Raw genomic sequence first — 19,525 nt, 5'->3', positions numbered from 1 at the left:
CTTGACAAGAAGGGGGGGGGGGGGAAGAAACCCTCACACAGCTGAAAGGTTTGAAAACGTCTCCATGGAGAGTCGGACGTGACAAACATGATAAAATGCCAAACAAGCCAATAAGCAAGAAAATTCTCTTGCTTCATAAGTGGTGCACACTGGGGGACTTTATTGGGTTTATATTAGGAGGTGAAAACAAAACAAATTCATACAAACACATTTTGGGGGTTTTGTAGGTGTACACTTTGATCTAAAGCCTGAAACAGTCTGTAAGATACCTCATTCAACATTTCTTTCCAAAATGTCAGACACAACAATACCACCACGATATTTACAACCAAAAACCGGACATCAAAGCAAAACCTGGTAAAAAACAACACCACAATCTTCAAAAGTCGTTCAAACATGAACGATTAAAAAACTAACTTATATGCTATCTGAAAGCAAATACAAAACGGAAATGAAGGTCGGTTGCACCATATTCAATATTTACATGAGCAATAACAGATTTAATCGGTTTTCTGTTAAGATCGATACTGGTGGTCATCTATTAGTAATCAATAACACCTTAAATGACCCACCGATGTCCTTTAACGACTAAATTAACACATAATAATAACATTGGGGAATCGTATTACAGGAGACGAGTTACTCACACGGGTTCTCTTCAAATCTACATTTATAGACATGATCGTTTATCAAGTGGTCACCAACTTGACACATTACTATTTAACCGACCATCCGAGACCATTTAAACCTCCAAAAATAACCAGCGGGTAGTTGTCGATGAACATCATAACTATAACGTTAGAGATGGCTAGACTGTACATTAAATCACACAAACGCGAACGACAATGATCCGAATCGCGTTCAGATATCGAATCGTTTCAATACACTCCAATTCGATATCCCGCGATGACCGGTCAACGAGCCATTTAAAACCCATCTTCACCGCAAATGACGCGCTGGAAACGACGCGACAACCTAGAACGCCTCCGTGACGCGCTCCGTCGATTACAAAGGGACCGTTCTAGCATGTCGCGTCGCGTCGACGCTCGCTTGCAGTTAACACGGGGGTCTTACACCTGTTTGCACTCGGTTCGTTACAGAAGCGCCAGTGTCTCTGCAGCACAAACAAGCGCGAGCCTAAAAATACCCCTCATAAAGCATCCCAGATGCCACAAACGCCCTCCGCGCGATCTCTTACCTGCGTTTTAATAGATCCGCGTCACATCTCAGCTATTTTAACGTCTGAATATCAAACGTATAGGTTCATCCGAGCGCCAGGAGGAGAAGAAATCTCACCCTTCTGGCTCTCTTCTCTCCATCTACACGAATCAATCCGCACACACACACTTTCACTGTCCAGACACAAGACCGGAGCAGCCGAGCCCAGAAGCGCTCGCGTCGATCTGCACACCTCACTGTGGAGACTCGACTAGTCGAGCGAAGATTCAGACGACCACACATACGTCCAACTTTCGGATTGATTACATTTTGTATTAACACAGTTTAACAGTTGAACATATATTATGGTTTAACTATTGTCTCTATAGTAAAGCCATGGTATTTTTCTACAAATACAAAATAATACCTATTGTTAAACAATGTGTTTTATTAAAAGCAATTTTGTTTGTAGCCTACTACTTAAATGTAAATTAATAATGTAATGTAATAGATTGTAATAATAAAAATATTTTATTGTGACCTGCTTTTATATAAATATATCAGCTATGTCAGGTTCTTTCCGAAATGGATTAGTGTTGAAATATTTAAAATGCATTCTGTATTTATTGCATTTATTATGCTATTTAATATCGTTTTATTCCAATGCTCAATTCCTAAGGAGAAAATTGTTGATTTATTATTCTTGAATAAAAACTTTGTCAAACTTCAAGACTCGACCAGCAGAGTCCGTCCATTCGTTCACACGTACATTTGACACAGAAAATCACATCTCCAAATATTGTATAATAGAAAAAACACGCATTTACCGTTTGAACTGAGACAAACTGGCCCGAATCCAAATTAGATTAAAAATCCTTCCAAATCTCCTCTGTTGTAAAGACAAATCAGGGCTTTAAACCAAAAGTCAATCTTGTCGATATGTATATCGCTGGTTACTGGTGGATAGCAGAGTCTTTGGTTTATTAATAAACTCGCTCGGTTTCAAACGTGTCGTGTGTCCTTAAGATTCATTCGATAAGCCTGGAATGAGGATGGGTTATTCCTGACAAATCCACGGGACGATTGCGCGGCGCTCGATTACAAGTCCTGCTGTGATTCTTGATGACGAATAAAACAAAAGAAAAGAAAGATAAAATGAAAGTATATAACGAAAGTCGAGGACGGTCACATAGCTGAGCGAGAGATTTGTCAACCTCACATCCCGATGTGGTTAAATGAAGATCTTTAGTCGACGTGAGAGCTGATGTGCACTTGCTGTGTAACTCCAGTGACTGTGCTTTGAAGAATGAAGGAGGAGGAGGAAGAGGAGGAGGAGGAATATACCTTTACACTCCACCCCTTAAAAAACAGTGTGCTCCAATGTCCAAAACCGGCACATACTAGACAGATAAGACAGGTCATTTTATTATTGTCTTAATCTTATTATTTTATTTCACTTCATTTTGTATTTGTAAGCTATATCATTTATTGTATGCTGCAGAGAGATGTAGCAAGTATTTCAATACGTCATACTGACTGTATTGCATAAGTCAGTGGTTCTTGAACTGGGGTGTGTCCCCCTGTGGGGCCCTGAGATGGTGCCGAAGGGGCCAAGTTTAAATACATTAAAAATAATTAATTTATTATAAATTCTGTGTAAATAAACTTTAGAAAAATGTGTCTACTATCAAACAGCACTTAAATATATACTTTGATATGTTTTGTTCAATTCAAATTTTGGAAGTTTTGGAATGTTTTATGTCATAACTTTTCATGGGGCGCATGCTGAAATTTTTTGAGAGTGACCAATGAAACTTGAATTATAAATAGCATTTATTTATTTATTTATTAAATGCTATACAATTCGTTTTAGTAGACTGGTAGTTAACACACAAATATAAATAAATGAAGTAAAATGTAATTGCATTTGAATAACTTTCTGTTATTTTGTTAAATTATTATAATACTGTTTTTCCACTGCCCAACTTATACTATACTATACCATATGCAGTTTGTTATTATTTGTGCTTCATTATATTATTTTTGCATGTTTAAGTATTACTGGTATTAAGTACACTTTTTTCAAGTGCACTTAAGTAGAATTACACTTTAACTATGTTTGTAGTGTATATTATTAACACTTTTATTTTGCACTAAAATAACAATGTAATACAAACATATTTGCTGGTATTTAAATATGTATATTTTTTAGTACATTTAAGTATACTATTTTTTTGGATATTACTAGCGAGAAGTATTGAAAATAATGCCTTCTACAGTTCAATCCAATTTTGATACCATAAATACTGTACTATACAATAAGCGTCCTTGTTTCTAATCTCACTTTCTGAAAACCTCCAGGATTAACCTCATCAATCAGTGCCTGGATGCTTTCAGAGTATTTCTTTTAAATGTGATCTCAGGTACTGCGGGGACATGTGCCCTTATTAAAGATGGCCTTTATTGATCTGTGATAGCCACCCCAGGTTGTCTCTCAGATGGCCACCTTTATATCCAGAAATGGCTAGATATTGATTGCAGAGTGAGAAAGTGAGATGTTGATAATCTTATCCTTCACAGAAATACAGCGCAACTCCAGAGACCAAAGGTCTCCTTTTTTTCTCTTCAAATCTGGGTATTCACTATTTAATTGAAATGCTGGCTGAAATGGATAGAGCAAATGAAATCACAGAGGTGCAAAGCTGATTATATCTTACCTGCGATTGAGACAAACATTTGTACAAGGCTACATCTCTGCCTAAAGGGATTTTGTGACCTGTTTAAGATATGCATGAGCCTATAGACTACATGAACAATGAGAAAGCCTTTCTCACACCATCCTAGTAACAGATGTTGAGGCAAAGTAAGGTTAAACCCTGATGAGTAAAGAGGTTAAATAGATTTTTAGTGTATTGATGGTATCTCTATAAATTGCAGTTGAATAAATTTAAATGTTACATTTTAAGAAATACTAAAGACAATTTTTTGTATATTAAGTACAAATAATATAATGCATGAAAATAGTTAATGTACTAAGTGTTTAAATAAAGTGTATTTTAGAAAAAACTTTTTCACCTGGGTTAAAAATTATACAAATTGCATTTATAGCACATAGCGCATACATTTATATAAGGTGCATGGAAACATTTCTTCACAGTTTGTTTGAAAATTAAATGAGAAAAAAAATGCTGAATGCACAGTATATTTTTAATTTAAAATATTTCCTGGCCTCTATTTCTCTACATTTAGACACATTTGTTGAAATGTGTCTCATATCATTGCATCTTACACTGTAAAAAGTGATTACTTGGATCAACTTAAATTACTTTAATTGGTAAGTTTTTTTTAACCTAAAATTTCACTTTAGTTTCACTTTAGGTTAAAAAACTATGTTGAAGTGTAATTAACTTTTTAGGTTAACTAACTTTCACTATCGCAATGTTGTTTTCCTTACTTTTGTATGTCGCTTTGGATAAAAGCATCTGCTAAATTAGCCTGATCTAACGAGAATTTGTACATATTTTACGAGTTGGCTAATTTGTATGAATTTGTACGAAGTTAAAAACGTACAATTATCATAAAATAAACAATAACGAAACTCCACCCCTAGCCCCAACGTCACGGGGCAAAGCAAATTGTATAAAAAAATGTATGAATGTGGTCGTACGAATTAATACGAAATAGCCACCTTGTAAAAAAACGCACATATTGCCATGAGATAGCATTAGCTAAATGCCTAAATTTATATAAGAATGGCATAAATTCAGTGATGCAAAGTTTGAGTTTTTAAACTTCACAATGTGCAGTTGTGCATGTTTATATCAAAGAATAAAAAGCTAAATAAATGTCTTAAGTTCAAGTTCAGATTTACACTCAATTTGTATACTAAAATGCTGAATGAAAGAAAAGTTGCATATAAGTTCATCTTCTTAAGGAATTAAAGGCAAAATAAATGCCCAGCAATTTCATATCGCGGCACAAATGTATTATTAATATCAGGTTTTTTTGCTAATATCATCTTAGTATACAGTGTACAAACTGAAGCAGGACAGTTATATGTTGGTGCAAATCCATTAGACTGTGTCTAATGTAAAGTGAAAAAGCAATGTCCCTGAGAGCAGTGGTGTTTGCTGGGCTTCAAGCCCTATTTGCTTTTTCACTTAAGGTATTAAAAAGCAACGACAAGCCAGAAACAATGGCACTCTTGGCTCATTGGAATACAGCTGTTTGACGTGGAGATGTCGCCCAATGAAACTGTATTACTGTACTGTTATACTGTATGCACACTCCTGTTTAACAATGTTGTAGGACACTGAACATGAAAAAGCCCAGTTTAGTCTAATTTAAGTCAATTTACATTTAAATGATGATTATTATTATTTTATTTTAATTTTGCACAATTCTCATTACTGTAAATTGAAAAACGTCTCATTACCGTAATGAGCAGCAATGAATATAACGAAACAAAACATAGTTAAAATAATAAAAATAAATATTCCTGCATCATGGTGGTTTTTGTTGTTGTGCGTTTGACTTATGCTCATACTAATTACAAAGAAATGAACAGTGTACAGGGTAATTCTCATTACTGCATTATTGTATTACAGAGAATCATCAATGCAAATAATGAGAATCGAATGAAAAGCAAACGAAAAGCATATACATAACAGTTTGAGAACATGTCTTATTTTCATAAAAATAATGTCACAAAACATCCCAATGGCCCTAAATTAAGCTTCATGTCCTTTCTGCAAAATGTAATATTTTATTTAAGCTACATTTGCTTTGATGTGAAATTTGATGCACAGACATTCTGAGATTTTTTATGTCTAAAAAAATAAACATTCACGCCAATAAAAGCTCATATGGGTCTAAAATGAACAATCAAACACTGTGAAACACTGGATTTGCTTCAAACCAACCCACTGTGATCTAGTTATGTGGATCATACTGTACCATAAAAGTCAACCATTACAGCCTCAGCTGTTCGCATCTTTAGTTTGGCCCTGTGGGATTTTGTGTGGGCACGAGGCTTTTGCAATGCCAAAGGATTTAGTTTGCTCTCAGTTGTTCTTGAAATGAAGAAGCACCGGATCTCCACATAAGCATCTGCTTGCACGGGATACTGAGCGTCATGAATTTTTGATGTGGAGGTCGTGTTTATTGCTCAGGTCGTGTTGAAGTGTGTTGGCTAAAAAATTACGTCTACATGCTCTGATGCATAAATGTTTTTTTTTTATGCGCCTGTCTTCTTCATTTTTGGTTCGAAAACATCCACGTTTGTCATGTCAGCACGTGCATACCTGTTTTCTGCGCCAGAGGCAATTAACTATAGGACGTCCTGGTGAACACTGTCTTTCCGGTTAATAATTCATTGCCTCCGTAAATGTGGTCCAAGTGATAGACAGACAAAGAAGACAGCTGAGTACTGAATAAAATTGGCATCTATTCTGGGGCAACTGCCCCACTTAGGACATTTGCGCATCATTTACGGTCATCTGGGCGGCATCTGTTTAAAACAGTCGCCTCTGTTCTCTGCTGGAGAATGTAGTTGTAAAGAAGCCAGAAATGTCTCAATTACGAGGTTAAATGGGTTCACTGGTGCAAGCAAGGACAATAACTTTGTTCTATCTGTCTGGGAAATACAACTGCAGGTTGAGTGCTGACATGTGTATCATGGCATTCCCATAATGCATTGCATCAATCTGTGCTACTTCTTCTCAAACTAGTACTAGTACCACACATGCAAACACATCTAAATTCATAAATAAAATGATCATATCTCTGTGTGTGGCCTGTACTGACATGCAATATTTTTCAACTTGCGGTAGCAAAAAGCTTTGCATTAATTATAACTCTAAATCTATAAGAAGTTTAATTGTTTTTAAACGCAATCACTTGATATCACACTTTATAGGGTTGTCTAATTTTTTCAATCAAAAATAAAAAGCATGTCAGTGGCAAAAATGACTTACATGCATTATGAGGTACTCTACTCAAATGTGGGGTTATTTTCAATCCAGCATTGGTTCAAAAATGGAAAAGCCCAGCCATAGGGTTACATTTTCCCCAGAAACTGTTTATATTTGACCCAACAATGGGTTAAAACAACCCAGCATTTTGGGTTAAAACAACCCAGCATTTTGGGTTGAAACAACCCAGTATAGGTTAAATTTAGTACTGTCAAAATGGTTAATAATGCATTGTTAATAATGCATTAAATTGATTTATTAATTTATAATGCAATTTCTATCTGATCCTTAGACAGTAAATAGTCATCAAACATCTAAAATTATGTTTATTTGTACGTTTTCGGAGATGTGTACCGTCCTAAATGCTAATATACATGCGTGTCCATCCACTTGCGCATCTTAGATTTTGGTTTTGGTTATAAAACATGCAGGAATTAGAAAATAAAGTGGACTTGCTTGATGTTAAAAGAGTTACGGTATTAAGAGAGATAAAGTTTGGGAGCTGATTGATATTAAAGGAGTTATTAAGAGAGACAAGACTCGAAAACGAACTTCCTCGCGCTGACTGACACAACTGAAGCATGCACACAGATGCGCAACCACGATATATATACACATCTACACTGTAAAAAATACTTTGCTGCCTTAAAATTTTTTGTTAAATCAACTCAGATTTACAAGTCATGTCAACACAGATTAGTTGTCACAATTTATAAAATATAGTTGAGAAAAGTCAACTTAATTTTTTAAGTTATAACAACTCACTTATAGTTATAACAACTCATCTTTAGTCAAGATAAATAATAGTAAGTTGAAATGACTTGTATATCCGAGTTGATTCAACAAAAATTTTTAAGGCAGCAAAGTATTTTTTTACAGTGAATACAGGATTACAGTTTTAAAAATATCTGTTCTGACAAAAATTCACACAGATATAATTTTTTATGTCTTAAAGGTATAGCGGAAGATTTTCCCGAATTTTTGAAAGAACCGCCCCTCCACAAAAAAAAAAAAAAACGCAAGCTTCAATGAATGGCTGAAACTGTGGCCCGCCACACATATACACCTGAAAGTTTGCATGTGCAGAAAGCGAACCTAGGGAAGAGTACAAGGCCTCACGTTAACATATCACCAGAATGATTGACAACTGAGATGACCAATAGTCTAGATGATCCACCCGGAAAAAGAAAATCTTCCGTTATACATTTAAGTGAATATTTGGTTAACTGCTGGGAAAATATCTGACGTGTAAGATTATATTAGATCCTCGCATTACAGTAGATCTTAAAACTGTGTCTCAATTTCAATCAAACAATAAAAGAAAGAATTAACTTTGCTGCCACTTTACTAATAATAAACACACATTTGCATAAAGCATCCATATTTATCCACGCCCATGTTTTTTTAAGTATTAAAACCTTAAAAAGTTTAAATTAAGGTAAATATATAACAGCTAAAATGTGCGATTAAGTTGCGATTAATCGCGAGTTAACTCATGAAAATCATGCGATTAATCTAGATTAAATATTTTAATCGATTGACTGTCCTTGTTAAATTACAACACAACGGGCTGGGTTCATCCCTTTATTACCCAATGCTGGGTTAAAATTAACCAGCATCTTTTAGAATGTACACATTTATGTATGTGGATCAAACTCATGATAGGTTGGCAATTCTCTACCAACTAAGCTACAGGGATACAATATGTAAAAAATCATAAACATTTTCTTAAAATGACCCCTAATGATTTTAATACAAAACTTTGACTGTTACAGCTGTTGACTTGACATGTACACTAACGCACAATCCCTCAGAAAATGAAAGAATGAATGGCATTAGCATCTAAATGGTGTGTCAGAGGGTGAGAAATCATACAAATAAGTAATCTATATCATGCTATATATCCCATTACGCTGCATGTCTCTCAATGTTAGAGAATCTACATCATTACCTCACATCTAAAAACCAGATTTGGCGTAGACCATCACTCATCTGTACAAAACTATACTGAAACACGGTTGTTACGACTCGTAAAAGACGAAATGTGGTATTGGGATTACAACTGCAGTACACTTCTATAAAGTAAAAGAGGAAAATAAACACCTTTTGTTTCCTTGCATAGCCTGCATCAAATGTGAGCTTGTCTAACTTCTTTCTAATGACATCCTAATTCAAAGTAAATCCCATGCCTTCCAATTCCTCTTATTTGCATTAAGATAAATGATGAAGATTTGTAGCTAAATCCATATTATTCAATTTCGGTACATAATTTCCTTCGAGTTTCAGTAAAGTGAAATTATGATGCTGGCAAGCAACGATAAGAATTGGATGAGATTTTAAAAACAGAAATTGATCGGATCAAACAAAACGTAGCAAAAAAGCTCATTACTCACAATTTAATATTATAGTCCATTTTCTTTAATGGATGACATTCGATGCAGAAGCTATTCGCTTTTGTGAGGTTTCACTGTTCTTGCATCAGCAAAAAACCCATAAGCTTTGTAATTACAGCCCCAACTGAATAAAACACGAGCTGGTTTATTCTCCGCCTTGCTTGCTTTTGTGTTGAACAATGCATTCAAGGATATACTAAAGTGCTAATTGGCAGTTTTCAAAATAATATTTGAGTTAATAAATATACTTTATTTACTTTATAGGAAGATTACAGTGTATATTGTCTGACAGATACAGCCTGAACTCACAATAAATCATACATATTTTACGAGTTGGCTAATTCATATCAATTTATACGAAGTTAATCGTGCAAAATCATACAATTCTCAATAAAAAAACAACAAATAAACCCCGCACCCAACCCTAACATCAAAGTGGTCAGGGCAAATCGTACCAAAACTTATGAATGTGGTCGTATATGAATTAATACAAATTAGCCAACTCGTAAAATATGTACGAATTCCCGTGAGATAGTGTTGGTAGATATTACTGAACATCTTGACTTCTGGATGTGTGCATCGCAAAACGTATTTGAAATAAAATTAAGGAATAATTGACAACAGGTTGTTGAATTATTCGAAAATAATGCACACCCAAGGTTAGGTGTGCAGTTTACTAGGGCTGTGTTGAAAAAATCGATTCACCAATTCTGAACGATTTTCATATTCATTTCTAAAGATCGATCCGTAACTCAGAGGATCGATTTAATAATGAATAACTTAAACTTGCCGCATAATTGAATTCACCCATGCGCGCGAGGTGGAAGGACATTAAAACAACAAACATGGCGGTCAGTAACGTTAAGTGGTTGTTTTGAAAACCGTAATTCAGGTAACGGCTGGAAAAAATGCTTTTTTCAGAAACACTTATCTAAATCTCGAAGATCGGATCAGATCAGATCGAATCGAATCAAATAATGATAATTGATTCAAGATCTTAAGAATCGGATTTGAATCAATTCTTGAAATTTGAATCGAAACCCAGCCCTATGGTTTACAATAAAATAATCAACACCCATGCAACATTTTTCAGCCAATCAGAATAAAGCATTCAACAGGCCTGTGGTATAATGTATAATATTATATTACAATAGAACATTATTAAAGGAGACATTAAATATTAAAGATCATATCTTTTTACATTGGATTGGATGCCATCAGTCCCTAAACATTAAAAAAGCAGGATTGGTTTCAACCCAATGCTGGGTCAAAAAGAAACAAACCCAAACATTGGGTTATAAAGTAACATATGCTGGGATGTTTAAGCCCAAAATGCTGGCTTGTTTTAAACCACTGCTGGGTCAAAATAAACATTTACTTACTTAAACTCCTGATAGCAAAAGACTCCGCCTTCGGGTCAAATCAGGCGTGGATCTGCCTTACAGTCTATTTCTACCTGGGACTCAAAGGCTGGATTTGTCCATTTTTGACTCAACGCTGGGTTGAAAATAACACAGCATTGTTTAGTGTGGATGCTTTCTAGATAATTTTTGTCTCTTTCTGACCAAACACAGGTTAAAGTGAACCCAGTATATTTTTGAGTGCAAACTCTTATTTTAAATGCAAAGTTAACAAAAAGGCTTTTGAAAATTTGTTCTGTTATTAAGTTTGTGTGAGAAATAGATTTTCCTTTTTTGCTGGATTGAAAAAAGGGTCCAAAGCAATTACATAGGCCAAAATATGTATTTTTTAATCATTTACATATTAAATGTATTGCTTTACCTGTTCCAGTTATTTAAGGTTACGTGAACCCAAACCAAACTCATTAAACTTTATCTAATGAAATGTAATGTGCAAAAGACACCATTAAATCATCATGAGATATCTCATACACCAACCTTCCTACAGCATAAAAATCTGCAAATATTTGCTTTTCTGATTTGATAGAATTTAAACATGATTTACTTATTTTTTTCTTACTTAAAAAGACAGGTGTTCATATAATGCAGCAAGCTTTAGACATCAGGTTCCAAAAATGCTTCACCAGGCATGCATTTGAGCAGGTGAGCAAACAACAAGTGAACAATGAAAACTAATCACTCTGATTACACCCGTAACACAGACGCTCATGCACAAAAAGACCCCACTTTCACACCCACATGCCCACCTTCCTCACATCTCACGAGCTGAGTACACAAAAGATGACGTGGAGTGGGAGGGTCACCCTCAGGTACCTGGAAGACTCTGATATCGTATGACACAGGGCCGAGATAAACATCTGTGTGGACGTGTTGGCTTGTAAAGGGATGAAGGTTCGGAGGAAGGATTTAGAGGAGCAGCACCTGTCTCCTTAGCAAATTAAAGACTCATAGGTTGGATTTTAGAGAATAACCACCAAAGCCTGAGGACATGCCAGAGAAAGATTTCATTGCTTCTGTGATAGCAGAGGAAACTTAATAAATTGCTTCATTTTCCTTCCCTTAAGTACAAATGTTGTATTTGTTGTTTCACGTAACATTCTGCAGCAGGAATAAAAAATATATACTGTACACTGATATACACTGGGATACACTGCACAATTTTTGGCTGTCCCAGACGAAAGATCACCATTGTGAAACAATAATGGCGATTTCTGTGATCATGGCTCTTCATCGGTGGTCCTATGTTGTACAATGAGAGAGGAAGAGTACCAGTGTTCGAATTGGGGGGGGGGGGCTGGGGTGGTCCCGGACCTCCTATTAGCAGTGAAGGACGCCATATAAAGCACAAAAATACAAAATTAGAGGGGTCCCCTGGTTTTAATAGTCCATGAATTTAAAATTCTCGTGCTGTGCTGCAACAAAGCAATACTGTCCATTATCTGTCCCAATTTCGCAATAAACTAATCCAAAAGATTTCTGTCTGAAATAAATGTACCTCATGCTGTTTTTGGAAGGAACTGTCAGTGTCCCTGTGTGTGGATTATTTTCACCTAATTGACTGTAAGAATCTTTAGTTATTATCTTTAGTAATCTTTAGGATAAGTTTTTTTTTAATCTTCTCAAACTATTATTTAACACGAATTTGAGGAGTAAAAATTTTTAGGGTTTGAGTAAGGGTAATTTGGAGTTTCTTTGATTAAAATGTTGATCCAGGACCAACAAAATTTTTTGATACAGCATCATATCTTATGGCAACCAAGTAATGACTGGGGTGAGGGCTTAGCTAGGGGACCCCCATAATCATTGACATTATTTGAACACTGCTTGCATCCAAAGATAGCCTATGATAGTGTCAGTGTCAGAAATTCAGCATGATCACAGCGCACATTTTCTGTTACGACCTAAGTACTAGTATTTGTTTACTACTAGCGCATGCTGATGATGTTTCGCTAACTTGTGTCGCAGCCGTCGAAGCCTCCAATTTGATAGATGTCATCATCATACATTCTACCTGCTTGTCATACCCAAGTGTAAACGATCCATGTCGCAAAGTGTGATAATGATCTTATAGGATTGCAAAAACCCTAACCCTAAACTCTAACAGAAAAAAATGACATGGACTACATTTACATTTATGCATTTGGCATACACTTTTACGCAAAGTGACTACATTTGCGTACAGTGCACATTATGCAATTTTTGTCATCAGAAGTGCGCGTGTGTACTGTACAGGCACTGCCGGATATTTTAAACCCCACGTTCATTGTATGCATAGGTCATACGATATAAATGTTAACATTTATTATAAAATGTGGTAAACATCAAAATCTTGTCTATAACTACGAAAATCTCCGCAGACAAAACTCTTCAGTTAACGTCACTGATGTCTAAAATCAAGGAGATCTTGTTTGTGATTTCCTATCTTATCTCTTTTGTACCATCCGCTTTTACACTGCTGGTACCCTTTTCAAATACATCCGTACCTGCTGTACTGTGGATAATTACTTGGAGTTAGCAGGATCCAACCTCACATCTCTAACCTCCTACAATGGGAAAGTTGGTGAGAACCTGATTATCCTCCCTTTTCTCATTCTCCTTTTCGTCCCCTTCGGGCACAAAGATAGGTCACTAAAGTTTCTGAGTGGGGCGACGTGTAAAGCCACGCCATTGATCTTTTGTCTTTGAGATTCCTTCAAAAGCCCTGACCTAACTCTGGTATTTTCCCCAAACCTTTGGAATTTCACTCGGCAGCAGCCTTTGTGATCACCTGAGGCCTCTTCTATTGTGAGAGGCTTGTATGTCCGGAGGGCACCATGACTTAAACCGTCTCACCTGGCTTATCACCCGTTCTTTCATTAAGAGGCCTGTTTACCCTAAAACATTCCCCTGCATTTAGCGGAGACCCGGGGAATGCTTGCCTTGCGCCAAGAGATCCCTAAAGACAAACCTCAGAAACGGCGTCTTTAAGCCTTTGGGCCGTGAAGCCATTCCGTAGTAATTTCAATCTCAGACATTGTGGCAAAGCACAGTCACCTCCCTGAGATTCTTTCAAAGTGGAGTTTGTGTTTTTATAGAATTGCTTTTCATTATTCAGACTGAAAATCGCTGCCGTTGTGCACTGGAGTGAGCTGCAAAAGCCCTTAACGCGGTTTTGTGTCATGATATCACTATCTCTGTAAAGCAGAAAAAGATTTCGGAGAGGCTCTGGGTGTTGCTGTGTATTCAATGAGCCATAAAGTAAATAGTAAGTAATTGGCTTCTTTGAGTCCTTTATGGGAATTCTTGGCTGTACAAGACTGTGAGCGAGCCACTTTGAGGGGAGCGGCACAAATACAATCCTTTGAAAAGTTTATGATCCATTGATTCCAGAGTAAACAAGTGCACGATCTTGGATTTGTAATTTACATTTTGTTAAACAAACATTCGTGGCTCGACTCCCAACGTTACTGTCCAACGCCAAGAAAAGTCAGTTGTTTGGGATCTCTGCTATAGCACGGTGACATTTCTGTTAAGCCCGGGGCTGTTTGTGTGTATCAAGTTTCTGATCAATTTCTCAATCGTGGTTCCACTCGATAGGAAAGGACTTATTACTTGCCTGCGACCACAATAAAGCCTGGAGTTTGGATGACGTAAATACTGAAACTGTCTCATAAGGTCTGAGAATATCATGCTTGCCCAGACTACAGTCACGTACATAAAGATCCGCGATGAACATCTCTGTTTCCATGGTGATGATGTAGTACAGTAATTACATTATTTTGTCATTATTGAAATGAGATGAATCGTATTAAAAGATGAATAGGTACATAATGCCGTTTCTCCCCGATATTAAATTTCGCCCCGCGGTGAGGGATATTTCTTGTCGCACGCACATACGTTATGATGAAGTTTGCAATTATATTATGCAAAATCGATTTTAAATTTCAACCTCATTAACAAGGATTCCCAAATGCCCGTTCAAGACCTCGATGATGTTGATGCCACACCCCTTGTACGACACAACTCATAATGTTTTACTTAGAGATTCGATTGAATGTAATTGAATTTATGCATAAATTAATTTGCATTGCAAATCTTGTAGGATGGCAACATTGGGTTAGGGCGAAAGAAACAAGCCAAGAGTGAACATTAGAGGTTAACGCGATGAAACGTTGCTAGGCGACATATAATTTGGCTCTGTTATCTGGCATGCATGTCTTCATCCAAATGATGCCTCTACATAGTAATTATATGTTTAATTGGTGCATGTGAACGCAGCTTCATATGATGGCAATAGCGAATGTTTTATGAATAGGGTCATGGAGAAGAACTGCCAAAGACGGTCCAATAATACTGCTGGATGGAGGACAGCTACATGGGCAGTTCTTAGGGGTGGATTTCCGGCGCTTAAGCCACAAATGTTTCTTTATGAACTTGTCATGGTTTTATGCATGGTAATTTTCTGTCACTATTACAGCTGCAATTATGTTCTACAATGAAAATAGATTTTTGACACCATAAATTACAACATTTGGCATATTGTAGCTTTGAATGGAAGCTTGTATGATTTTTTTCTGTTCAGTAGACATCACTAAACCAACAATTTTGCATTTAAAAGACATCTATAGACGTCTGAACACAGCCCAGACGTTGAGACTAAAACAATGCAAAATCTAACCATAACCTAAAAATAAATAAATGAAACCAAACACCTTGTAATCACTTTAAACTTTTCTTTCATGATGAAACATTACATATCTTGATAGTTTTTTTTAAATGACGTAACCAAATTCAAGTGTATTTTTGCTAGAAGTGGGTTGGTTACTCATAGCTGGGCTATATCGGGTCTGTACATAGACGGTGAAATGATGTCTGTTGCTCGCTGGGGTATTAGAAGTGTTTGATGGTTAAAGTTTCTCTCCATCCAGAAACGATAAGCACCAACATTGAGAGCCATAGCGTATAATGCAGAAATTTTGAATACTCAGTTGTGCTTTAGGAATTTGGTGGCAGACTTGAGACATAAGCCAGAACACTTGTGGTTCTTGTGAAATTCTTTTAAGACATGATGCAATGCACCTTGTAAAGTTTGACAAAGTCAGAAACAGGATTTTCACTAAAAGCTCTCATTTTACAGACTGCTAACTTCTAAAAACCCAACAAGTCTAGGGTGACCATACGTGCCATCCTTCCCGGATGCATCCCATCCAGGATTTCGGTGCGTCTTCCGGAAGTCTTCCGATGCGTCCGGGAAGAATGGCACGTATGGTCACCCTAAACAAGTATATGCGATATATGATATATACGATATATAGTCCATAAGTGGATTGAGTGCAAAACCAAAGCATGGTAATATTTAAACTTCTGGACTGCCTTTAAATCAGTAAAGCCTGGTTCATAGCTTCACAATGACGTACAATTTACTTGAATCTTGACTCTGAAGAAAAAATCTTCCACCCAAAAAACTTCCACCCAATCCGCTGAGACACCACAACCTTTTTTAAGATGTCAAATAAATGTCCCCAGAGTACATGTGTAAAGTTCTAGCTCAAAATATCATATAAATAATTTATTATAAGATGTTAAATCTGTGTGAGCAAAAATCTGCCATTTTGTCCTTTTAAATGCAAATGAGCTAATAATCAAACACTGATCACCATAATGGTGGTTTGTTGAAATTGAAACTCAGTTGTGCTGTTAATTATTTTCTTTCTCTCTCTGCACTAAATGTTAGTGCTGTGGTTGGATAGTGCAGATTAAGGGGCGGTCATATATAATTATAATAAGATCCCCTTCTGACATCACAAGGGGTGCCAAATTTTAATAAGCTATTTTTTGCATGCTTGCAGGGAATGATTCACAAAAAAAGTTACTGGGTTGATCTTTTTCACATTTTCTATGTTGATAGAGCACTGGGGACCCAATTATAGCACTTAAACATGAAAAAAGCACTTCTTATTAACAAATAACTATTTTGTATTACTCTGGTATACTACTAAAACTAATTTTTGCTGTACAAAAGTGGTCCATAGCTTGCAATGAGCCCATACTAGTACCTCAAAGTACATACTGGTACCAAATGTATACATATTAGGACCTTTTTAAAAAGATAGTCTGTCATTTATTCACCCTTATTTTTATTTTTTGGTGAACTATGCCCAAGTGACAGCTTGGGATCATTTTGGGCTATTTTTTTACTAGTGTACTTCTAATATTGTTGTCTGCTGGATAAATCAGCCCTGATTTTCTTCATTTATGAGTCGCTTTGGATAAAAGCATCTGCTAAGTAATTAAATGTAAAAGTCATTTCCATTTCAAACGTGGCTAAGCCAAGAAACATCTTCGGAATACAACTTAAACATCTTTATAATTGGAATTACAGACAAATATAGTATATATTTCTACCGTCTCTAAAAGCACTCTAAGAGGTACTTTTAAGTGCTTCCTTGCGATCACAGAGGAACATATTTCTTATAAATGAATCCTTTTGCATGACTCGCTTTTGGGTATTTTTCTGCTCAAGATCAAAATGCTGTGATTCAGTGCCAGCATCCGCTGATTTAAGGCACATTCCCATGGCTGTTGTGATCCATTGACCACCTGTTCACCCCCTCCGTGCCACTGAGGCCTAAGGAACTCAGTCACGGCTGCTTAAAAATTACCGAACCATAGATTAAAGGTCAACCCCCACCGAAACGTTGTTTTCAATTCTACCCAACAAATTCCACACACTTCTACAGTGAAAATGTGGGAGTGAGGACTTGAATGTACTGCGGTGGCCTTCATCGCTAGATACAATGATGCAGCAAGCCACATTCATACACATCAAACATGCCCTTGGGTCAATGTGTTCCTTTAAAACCGGATCGATGAAGTTCGGCCATGATCAAATAGATCAATGGTGATTTCTGGTAACCTTCTGCTCTTTGTAATTGCAAAGTGAGAAGAGATTCCCCCTATATATGCCACCAGGCAGTCCCTGATCCAGACTGTTATTGGGTGGTCATTGTTATTTAGATATGCTGACAGAAATGCGCTCCCCCGCCTTTTCATGCCACAGACCCGATTGTGTCGCTTTGACCAAACAGATGCGCCGCTGAGCTGCAGTTCATTTTTTTCCAGAACAATGCTTTCAACCATGTCTCATAAATCAGCTTGTGGGCCTTTGCTTTCTTTTAAATGCTAGTTTGCAGAGAGACACGCAGCAATAAGTTTTCACACAAATAAGCTTTAAACTCTGAGAGTCGAGTTCGGGAAATAAAGAAGTTTTCTCTGTTGTTGCCGGGCAGAGCACAGTTAATACGTGATCTTGTTTTAACAGGTCTTGATAACAAGCTTGACCAACAAGGTCATGGTTTAGTCCATTCCTGGGCTGTGATGAAAGTATGCTTTGATCATCTCACATTCATTTTGGGATGTACCGGCACGGCACGGCACGTACAACCCAAATGATGAGGTATTAGTTAGTCATTGAAAAACAACTGCATGAGGGAATAATTGACCGTTCATGCCTCGACGGGTCAGGGGTCATAATGGTCATTGCGTTGGAGACCACTGCATTAGAGTTTACAATGCAAACTTGGCAGTACAACATTGATCATCACAGATAAATCATAAATTTAAAGTCCTTGTGAACCCGAAGTTGAGATCAACCGTGTGAAACAATATATAACCCGAGGAAAATAATGGGCGTGGCTTGTGTTTTCCATTGCGCTATGATTGGATAAAAAAAGTAGGCATTTCACTTATGAAATAGAACTGGCAGCAGACCTACCGTGAGAGGGGGCGGAGTTAACAGATGCTCCGCCTAAGCCGTCTAACTGATGTCATCAGAATATGGTTGCCACAATGGGGCAGAAATACATTTCGGATTTTGTTTGAATATATGAGGGCATATTATTATTTTTTTTAATACAGATAAATTGTTTATAATAGGGCTGGGCCGATACCACTTTTTCATGCCTGATACCAATGTCGATGCCACAACCTTGAGTATCTGTCGATACCGATACCGATGCAATACCATCTCTATCGCCCTTTTAATCAATTAAGCTGCAAATAACACAATTGTTAGCCGTACAAAAATCATCGCATTGTACTCCCAGACTTTTACAATATTCGATCCGGCCATTCTTGGCAATATCGCACCAATACCGATACCAATGTCGTATCGGGCCACCCCTAGTTTATAATTAGATCTCAAATAAATATTTAGTTGTCCCCAGAGTACGTATGTAAAGTTTTAGCTTTATTATAACATGTTAAAATTGCCACTGTGTAGGTGTGAGCAAAAATGTGCCGTTTTGGGGTGTGTCCTTTAAAATGCAAATGAGCTGATGCTAATTCAAACACTGATCACCATAATGATGGTTTGTTGAAATTGAAACTCATTTGTGCTGTCAATTATTCTCTCTTTCTCTCTCTCTCTACACTAAATGGGTGGCCTTATCCCCTTCTGACATCACAAGGGGAGCCAAATTTCAATTACCTATTTTTTCACATGCTTGCAAAGAATGGTTTACTAAAACTAAGTTGCTGGGTGGTTATTTTTACATTTTCTAGGTTGATACAAGCACTGGGGAGGTAATTATAGCACTTAAAC

At 36.7% G+C, this 19,525-nt stretch overlaps 1 protein-coding gene across 2 annotated transcripts in view; it reads right to left on the bottom strand.

Moving 5' to 3' along the window:
- The window catches only part of dag1 (dystroglycan 1), a 38,489-nt gene extending 36,029 nt beyond the window's left edge, over positions 1-2,460 (bottom strand). Inside the window, exon 1 of one of the 2 annotated variants that reach the window (XM_065259833.1) lies at positions 1,986-2,460. The gene's annotated coding sequence lies outside the window, so the exon portion shown is untranslated. Of the gene's footprint in view, positions 1-1,198; positions 1,368-1,985 lie in introns of those variants that run through there. The other variant, XM_065259832.2, reaches the window with a different exon arrangement.
- Between the last annotated feature and the right edge of the window lie 17,065 nt (positions 2,461-19,525).

Source organism: Paramisgurnus dabryanus, chromosome 24, assembly GCF_030506205.2.
Source record: "Paramisgurnus dabryanus chromosome 24, PD_genome_1.1, whole genome shotgun sequence".
Taxonomy (NCBI): domain Eukaryota; kingdom Metazoa; phylum Chordata; class Actinopteri; order Cypriniformes; family Cobitidae; genus Paramisgurnus; species Paramisgurnus dabryanus.
The sequence above is the reverse complement of the archived record's forward strand: the minus strand, read 5'-3'. Positions and strand labels throughout refer to the sequence as shown.